We start from the raw sequence: 9,988 nt of genomic DNA, 5'->3' as shown, positions 1-9,988 counted from the left end.
CAAATGATTTTGTTGCATTATAATTGGTCTTCGGGCTTCAAATGGAAGGTAAAAAACTTCATCAAAACGTCCTCAAATACGAAGTATATCTTTTTCATCTAAATAAGGAACAAGTGGATACAAAGTACAGCCTTTCGGAATTCTTTCTTTTTGTTGAAGACATGTTATCTTCTCTAAATAGCATTCATGTTGTACCATTTTACAAAGTAGTTTTACGGCTTCACTAATTTCTGAAGGTTGTAACAATTCACAATTGAAAGTTCTCACAAGTTTCTTGAATGATGAAAAACGACTATAATCCAACATCTGGTAAGTAGAGCTTCTTTTTATGACCATTGTTGGCTGTAGTTCTTCTTCAATGGAAACGCTTGGTAAATCCATACCTGTCTTTGGCCATGAACTACTATCGGCTTGCAGAAATTTGGGACCAGATATCCAAATACCATTGTTGTCAAATGTTGGGGGTAGTGAAACTCGTGTGCCTGCATCGGCTGGGTTTTGTTGGCTATGTACATGTCTCCATTGTTGTGGCGTAGATATATCTAAAATTTCTGCAATACGGTGACTAACAAAGTCTTTGAATCGTCTTTCAGTTGAATTAATCCATTGAATTACTGTCTGCGAATCTGACCAAAAATGTATTGACGAGATGCAAACTTCATGGTTTTGCTGAATAATTTTACTCATACGAACTCCCAGTACTGCGGCTTGAAGTTCCAAACGTGGTATCCTCATTAATTTCGGCGGGGCACATCTAATTTTTCCCATTACTTTTGGAGTACAACAAAAAATCAGCAACCAATCCATAAGGATCAAATACAGCCATAGCAATTTTAAATAATTCTCGTTTTGTTGGAACTCGAGTACCATCCATTACTTTCTGATCGATAGTGTGAAATTTTGTTTTAAATTGAAAGACATCTTCTGTTTTGTCCCAATACATTCCGAGAATTTTTTGAGCAGTGGATTGTTTTTCCATGTTCACTAGTTCTGTATTTTTAGTTAAAGCGCAGTTCATAGTGTCTTCCAGCTTCTTACTATTTGAAATAAATCCTCTTAACTCAAATCCGCCTTCGGAATGAACTTTTACGACTTGCTGACAAATTGTGATAGCTTCGTTTTTAGATTTAAAGCTACACACAAAGTCGTCGACGTAGTGATTTTCTATAATGGCTTTTGAGGCTTCAGGGAATTTGTGTGAAAATACAATAGCATTATAGTTTTTAACGAACTCCGCACAACAAGGAGAGCAAATAGCACCAAATGTCATAGATACCATTGCATATTCTTCAATTTCACTATTCTCTTTTTCACACCTCCACAGAAATCTTTGCGCGTGTTGATCTTCTTGACGTATTTTTATCTGCGAAAACATTTCACGAATATCTGCAGCAACAGCTATTTGACCTTGCCTAAATTTTAGCAGTATGCTTAGCAACGGCTTTGCTTGTTCAGGGCCTTTGAGCAATAACGAATTAAGAGAAATTCCTGATGTTTTGGCTGCTGCATCAAAAATGACTCTCAATTTATCTGGCTTGTGAGGATTTACAACACCAAAGTGTGGTAGATACCAGACTGGGAATTCATTTTGTTTGACTTCTTCTTCAGATAATTTACGTGCATAGCCTTTGTCAAGATATTTATTTATTCAAAACGATTTCCTATACGCTTTATCGTATTCTCCATAATTTCTTTGGCGACTTGATCATCATCAGACAGTAAGGGTTTCATATTAGGATTCACACTAAAATTTTCTGTCGCCAGGAAATCATTAACAATATTTTTGAGTTCGTCGTCTTTGACAAATAATATAGTAGGGTGAGCAGTATAATTCTTTACTAAACCATATACTAGCCAGCCAAGTTTACATTGCATAGCAATTAAGTCACAATCATTGGATTCTTTGACGGAACTAGGAGTACCAAGAAAAGCATTGTCTAACCCAAGAAGAATTACTGGTTTGGCATCATTGTAATCTTCTAAAGGTAAACTTGTAAAGTTTGTAGAACATTTTTTAGAAAACGATTGACAAGGTAAATCAAGCTTCTTTATTGTGTGCACATTTTTGAGGGGGAATCTCATTTTTGGAATACATGTTCCTTCTATTTCCAAGTTTACAAGATAAGAATCTTCATTTACAGTTTTTTCTCCATACCACTGGAGAGTAAGATTTGATGACTTCCTCTTTAAACCTAGAAGCTTGGAAGTATTTTCATCAATAAGCGGTATAGACGATCCTTCATCAAACATTGCATATGTCTTAAAAGAACCAAGAGTCAATGTTAAAGGCAGTATTTTAAACATTTTACTTGCTTGTAGGTATTTTCTGCAATTTAACATCTGATTTGAAGCTTGTTCGGCTTGTTCGACAGCTACAGTTCCAGGACTAGTATCTACTGTTTCTGCATCTTTGTGAAGACTTTTATGGTGATACTTCTTGCAATTATTGATATTGCAAAGTTTTTAGAACGACAATTATTAACACTATGTCCCTTTCGGAGACAACTGAAACACAATTTTAACTGCTTAATTTTTTCCCAACGCATTGGTAAAGTCATGTCTTTAGTAAAAGCTTTACAGGCAGACAATGTATGATCACCATCACATATAGTACATTTGACGTTCGACTTTTTGTTACTATCAAGAACTACCATTTGTTTGACAGGTTGGCTTTGTGACGAGGATACATAATTTGGCATTAAACTTACTACTTTCGCTAAATCTCCATGCCATTTCGAAAAGTCCGTAACTGTTGGAAATGGTTTTATAATGGAGGCGCTTTTTACCCAATCAAATTGTTGATCATCCGGAAGTTTGGAGACCATTTCTTCCAAAAGTGTTGTACTCATAAGATGATGGCTACATCCAGCGGACGTTAGAAATGCCACAACATTTCTTACTTTCGTAGAGAAAATTATTATTTGGTTCATTTTCTTACGATTTATAACTGGAAACTGTTGTATTTTTTGAAGTTGGGAACGAACCAAAATATCCGGACGTCCAAATCGAAATTCGAGTTCTTCAATGACATTAGGTACGTTATCGGGATAAACCAACATTGATGCAACTGCTTCTCTAGCAGTTCCCGCAAGACATTTCTGAAGACGCATCAAATTCTGGCGATCATTATATTTAAAAGATTCAGTAGTGTTCTTATAATTGGCAATAAATAACGGCCACTCATCTGGGTTACCGGAGAATAATGGCAAATCATAGAGCTTACACGACGGCTCAAATGTTGGGACAAATTGTTGACTAAACGCACGTCTCTCTTCAGGTACATGGCAAGGAGCAGTTGCTTCTGCAGGAAAATAAATTGAATTTCCTAAATCCTGTTGAGGCTGTTGATAGCTAGGGGTACTAGGACTAGGAGCACGCGGATTAGTATCAATGGCACTATGAGTACAAGCAGAAGTAGTACAATTTCTATCAATAATACTATTAGCGGTAGGAGTATTTCTGTTCAGAGCAACTTGAGACGTTCCAGGTTGTTCATTGGGTAAATTAGTTGTTAATGGGATATTCCGAATCTGCTGTTTCAACAAATCAATATCGTTACGGCTTTCCACTACCACTTTTATTTAAACTGGCAATAACATCGGCTAATTGACTGCTTACAGATGGTGGCTCCATCATGGTGGTATTTAATTCATCATGCTCCGTTGGTGAAGGAGAACTAGGCATAGATCGGACAGATCGCGATGAACGTAAATTATATCCACCAGGCATTATAAAATTATTTCAAACGTAACAAAAAACTCCGTTTAATAAATTTGAAAACTGTTGTTGATCGTTTCTTTGTTTCTTTATTTTATAATCAATGAAAAAATATTACAAAAAATTATATGTTTAAATCTATGTATAACATGTTTCAAATTTAGTTTTTAAACAAAGTATTTTTTATACAAAGTAAACTCAAAACTCCAACAAGGATAGTTTGTTTTTTTCTGGATCGCCTTGTATGATGGTAATATATTGTGTCCTTTTTCATGCAGAGCTTTCCTTAATATTTGGTACTTATTTCGACTGAGACCCAGTTCCAACATAAGCGCTATTGCTTCATCTTCAGTAAAATTTGATTGTGATGTTGGAGTTGGTATACTTTCCACAATTCGCTTAAGTCGTTTTGGTGATGCATTAGGAAGAATAGTTGCAATATGTACGGCATCCATAGGTTGGTTTTCCTTTTTCAGCATATCAAAAGTTTTCAATTTTTGATATGCCTGTTTTGTCTACTTTTCTACTATATGTAGTTTTTATATAATTTGAAATGTCTTCAATTCTTTCTGGCCCTTTTGAAGATACACTCAATAAAAAGGAACACAACTCTTCGTACTTTTATATATACCAATTCTTGTCATTTCCGATACAGGTTTTCCAAAGTAAAAAATTACGAATTGTCTACCAATTAACATTTAGGACTATATAACTATAACCTGTAATTCAGTCATTAATATTTCTTATTAATGGATGAATCGAAATTATCATTACCTGTATATTTTTACCTACATGATCATAAACGAAACAACGAAATGATCTGTCCAAAAAATTAGGTAAAAAATAGTTATAAATTTCTGAAAATTTAAGCATAATAGGACCTTTCAATTATAAGGATAATCAAACAAATAGTAAATAGCTAAATATAGGATTTAATATGTTCTGTCATATTTAATACTAAAATATGAAAAAGATGAAATTAAAGGACACATGTTTAAATGAACATATTTTTGAATGTAATTGAGATGTTGGCTTGCAATTTTTTTGTAAACGGTCGAGAATTTCCATATCTAACTAAAAATGATATTAAAGGATAAATATGGACTAAATTGTTGTTGCTACCTGCGACCCTATTAAAATTTTGATATAAATCATAGTTTTAGAAATTAAACAAATATGTAATATCTGACAAAATCTTTATTTATGAACAAAACTCAATGAAATTTTCAACGCTTGTTAAATTTGTCATTTCAAATAAGAAAATGCAAAAAAAAAATGAAAAGGTCAAAGGACATCCCGTAATTCCCAAAAATAGGAATGAAAATCCCAAAAATGGGATTTTTTACCCATAGGGTCCACATTTCTTTCAGGGCTAAGAAAATACTTTTGGAGGAAATAGAAAACATATTGAGGTTTCCAAAACTGCTTTCAGTTTTCTGATCCCAGCTTTGGGATTTTAAAACATGTCGCCCAAAGTTAAAGTTTTGATAAAAAATAGGTCATATTCGGAAGGACGCAGTGGCAATATTTATAAAAAAAATTGGACAGGTTTTTTACGCCAAAGCGTTCTGCGTAAAGATACCTTTCAGAAAACTATAAAATTGTTATATGTTCTTAAAGAAAATTTAATTTTATTAACAAAAGAGTTAAGACACATTTTTGACAAAAATAACGGCAAAAATCTAAAATTTTTTGAATTTTTAAATTAAAAAACGTATATTTTTGGATCTGTAAATGATATTGATCTGAATTTTTTTGTATATTATTGGAATTTTGCTGTCCAAAATTACGCCCGGTATTCAAAAAGAGGCGGATCAAGGTATGGTAAATTTTGTATCACTAAATTTTTAAATGCCTATAACTCGGATATTATAAGAGATAAGTAGTATGTCCAAGCATGTTTTTTCAAGATCTCGTCGAGCGCTTTCAGAAAATATAATCTTTGTATTTGGGTAAAAACAAAAAAAAAAATGGCACGAGTTTAAAAATTTTGCATGTCGTAGGTACCCTACTTTGAGCCGCCACAGTGCCGTCCCTGGGATATCTGCTGGGTTCATCTTCAAAACTTAAACTCGAATACTCCTTGGCTACGCTCACGCCAAATTTTATCTCGATCGGATCAGCCGTTTAGAAATGCCAGATTTATTTCCAAAAAATTTCGATTCTGCCCCACTGTGCCCTGGTAGAGTATTAAGTTAAAGCTTTCTTACAATCCAATGCGGTCTTAGATTTTGTTCTTTCGCCCCATCGCCCTAATTGCCTTCTGACTGTCGGTAAATATATTAAGAGCTGTGGGCGCCATATTTATTGTAATCCAGCTTACGCATTCCGTTATTGCTCGTACTTCTGCCTGGAAGCCTGTGTTATGATTTTATAAACGGGTCTTCAATATAGAAACCCAGCCCCACTTTGTCCCCCAATTTAGAGCCATCCGTGTAACAACGGATTGCTAATGGTATTTACTCTAATGTTCCGCTTGACCAAGACATTCTATCTGGGATCAGCGTTTCAAAGTTTCCGACATATTCTGTGTCTCGTATACGATCAGGCAAGTCCAATGATTGTGTATAACCTTCCAATGTGTCCAGTATACATTGATGACGTGTCCTATAACCGCTTTTGGCCAGTTCGCCTAAAGTAAAAAGCCGTTCGGCAGTAAGCGCCGCCTCATATCTTACGTGTCCTATAACCGCTTTTGGCCAGTTCGCCTAAAGTAAAGAGCCGTTCGGCTGTAAGCGCCGCCTCATATCTTAAATATGTTTCAATGGGTGGAATATCTAGCAACGTTTCCAGAGCCTTGGTTGTGCACATGGCACAATTTATACCCAAGCAGCATGTTCGCTGAACTTCCTGTAGTAGTTTGATATTGCACTTTTTGTCTAAAGCAGATTATTGAAGCTAAGCTAGAACTGGTCTAAGTACACTTTTATAAAGCCAATTTGTCATAAAAGGACTTAGACACCATTTCATGCCTATAGTTCTCCTACATATCGGCCAGCACCGATGTGCCTTGTTGATCCTATCCTCTATGTGGTGTCTCCATTTTAATTTCCGGTCGAGGATTACACCTAAGGACTTAACTTTGTCACTGGTATCTTCTTGCCCAGGAAGCAAGGTTCAATATACGTAGACATTTTTGTCTTTCTTGTGAAAAGACAGATTTCCGTTTTTGCCGGGTTAACATTGAGGCCTGTAGGTTGAGCCCAGCTCAAGGCCGTATTCAGAGCCACCTCAGCTCTTTTACACAAGTAATTTGGATCCTTTCCCTTTAAATGTATTACGACATCGTCTGCATAGCAGACAGGTCTAAGTCCTTTCTCAGTTAGGGTCCTTAGGAGGCTATTAATCGTGGTAACCCAGAGTAAAGGTGACAAAATGCCACCCTGTGGTATATCGCGAAATATATTTTTCCTGATAGTTATATCGTACATCTCGCAGCTTATTCTTCTGTTATTAGCATGTGGTTGATTCAGTTACGGAGCACCCGGTCAACATTAAACTTGTCTAGGGATTGGATAAGGGTATCAGTGTGCACGTTATTGAAGGCGCCTTCGATGTCAATGCATACCGCCAGTGTATGCAGTTTGCTATCAAAGGATGCACCTATGTAGTGGACAACTTCGTTTAAAGCGGTTTCCACCGATCGTCCCTTTACATAAGCATGCTGCTTAAATTTTAGGTCTTTTTCGGGTATACTGCTTTTCACCATACTATCAACTATCCGTTCCAAAGTTTTAAGTAGGAAGGACGTAAGACTTATCAATCGATAAGACTTAGGTGTCGAATAGCTAGGTTTCCCTGGTTTATGTAAAAATTTTACCCTTGCATCCTGCCTTTTAATGGGGGTATATGTGAATTTCAAGCATGCAGTGAATATTTGAGACAGATGTACGGAAACAAGTCCCGCCTCCATCTGTAACAGTGCCGGGAAAATGCCATTCGGCCCTGTAGCTTTATAGGGAGCGAAGCTCTTGATTGCTCCTTTACCCATATCAGATGTAATTACAATTTCCGTGTTAGCCTCCCCTTTCTCCAATATCGGTTCATCTATGTTATTCGATATACCGGGTGGAAAATGAGAGTCCATTAGGAGTTTCATTGTCTCCTCCATATCCTCCAGCCCGTATCATCGACCATAGATTCTGGTTGGACATGAGTTTTGGATAGGAATTTTTTTATCTTCGATACGTCATTTACGCTGTCTACCTGTTCACAGAAAAGTTTCCAGGAGTCTCGTATGGCTTTACGAACAATTTTCTTATATTCACCAAGTTTACTACGATACTCATCCCAGTATACTGTGGTCTTTTTACGCCGTGGCCGGGCAGATCTCCGCTCTCGCAGAGGGCAGCTGTCCTCGAACGATTCAACCAAGGCACTTGTGAGCATTTCTACTTTGGCGTCTATGTCCTCTTTATTTCGACATTGAAAAGTGTTCTGACATAAACGGTTCTTTAGTAAGGAACCGAACATTGTCAAATTAGTTTTAGACTTATTTCGAAACTTTAACGGCTTTGGTGGCGGCCGTAGTATTTTGAATATTATGTACCGATGGTCAGAAAAGGAGAGCTCGTCCGAAACTCTCCAATCCTGAATTTCGGTTATAAGCTCTTCTGAACATATAGTTATATCTAATACTTCTTCTCTGATTCTATTGACGAAGGTAGCTTTATTATCTAAGTTAGATGTGATCGAGTCTTTAGTATTAAGGAAATCCATAAGGGCTTGTCCCCTGCGATTGGTGTTTGTACTACCCCAAGCTACATGGTGGGAGTTGGCATCACAACCTATTACAATTTTCTTATTTTGCCTTTGTGCCTCTTCGACCAGTTTCATCAGCTCTGACGTTGGTTGTAGTGTCGGAGAATCGAAAGGCAGGTAAACAGATGAAGGGTATATGTTGCCACGACCTTGCTTCAATACCGTTGCATCCGATGTGGATAATCCTGTTGAGAGGAGAAAACATAAATACTTGTGACATAAGATACATGTTCTCAGTCGAGACCCTGTATCAGCGTATAAAAGTTGGAAATTTACGTGATTTAATCCAGAAACCTTGTTGCGAATCGTCCAAGGTTCCTGGATTAAAGCTATATGTATCTTACCTGTGTTAATTTTAGCTTGGTAGATGTCTCGTTCCGATGAAGGTTTGTTTGGATAACCTCAATCATTGTCATCCATTTCAACTGTCTTCCAGCGAACTAGTGATCACATCCCCGCTCGTTGGATTTGACTTCTCCGGGTAACCTGAAGTGGCTTGTGATGCAGTGGGTACCATTGATGGCACTGCGGTGTCCTTATCAGGCATAGGAAGAGTAGTCTTTTTAATCGACACTTTCCCAATTTTGGACAGCACTGCTGTTCTGTCTTCTGGCGAGTGAGGGATTTTCTCCTCGCTTTTAGGATTTGACTCCTAGCTTTTAGGATTTGACTCCTCAAAATTACCTGTACTTACTAATGATGCTTTGGGTGTTTTGGTGTCCTTATCGGGGCCGGTTTTGACATCCCTTTCAATCGGCACCTTCCCAATTTTGGAAAGGGCAGCTGCACCTTCTTTTGGTATCTTTCTCGCTTTTAGGATTTGACACTTTAACGTTATCAGTAGTTGCTACTGATCCTGTGGTCTTAGGTACTTTATTGTCCATTCCGAGGCTTGTTATAACAGCCCTTCCAATCGGCACCTTCCCAATTTTGAATATGACAGCTTTAGAGGCGAAGTAAGCCCTACCATTATTCTTGGTAAGACTAGCCATAGATTTCTGGTCGATACCTATTACAAATTAAGTTCCCTCAGGTTTTTCCTTCCTGTAAAAGACGTCCCATTTTTCCACGGCCAGTTCAGCATTTTGACCACCAAGAATTTCTAGTATACGTTCATTAGCCAGTTTACTGCTCCCTCCTTTTATGTAGACAGTGGACTTTAAGAGCACCGAAAGCTCGCTCTTCTTTGCCAGTCCCAGCTTAGCGATGTCCCTGGGAGCAGGGATACTTTCCACCAAGTTCTTTAGGGTGCTCACACATTGGTGAGACCAATCAACATCACGCCCATTCTGAACTCGCAGCTTACGATCTCTATTGGTTGTTGGCCCTTTGAAGCGATTGCGTGGTCCACTATCTTATTGTTCACCAGATCTTCTACCTTACTCTGTTGGTCTATTGGAATTTTGCCTGTCGGATTACCGGCATCGTAAACTGCATAACAGAGATCGTCCCGGTGTCTTCTTTTGACAACTTTGGCGTAAGATGGCGGCTCTTTTCCTTTTCCACTGTC

This window comes from Lucilia cuprina, chromosome 3 (genome assembly GCF_022045245.1).
Source record: "Lucilia cuprina isolate Lc7/37 chromosome 3, ASM2204524v1, whole genome shotgun sequence".
Lineage (NCBI taxonomy): Eukaryota > Metazoa > Arthropoda > Insecta > Diptera > Calliphoridae > Lucilia > Lucilia cuprina.
This window is presented reverse-complemented; position numbering follows the sequence as displayed.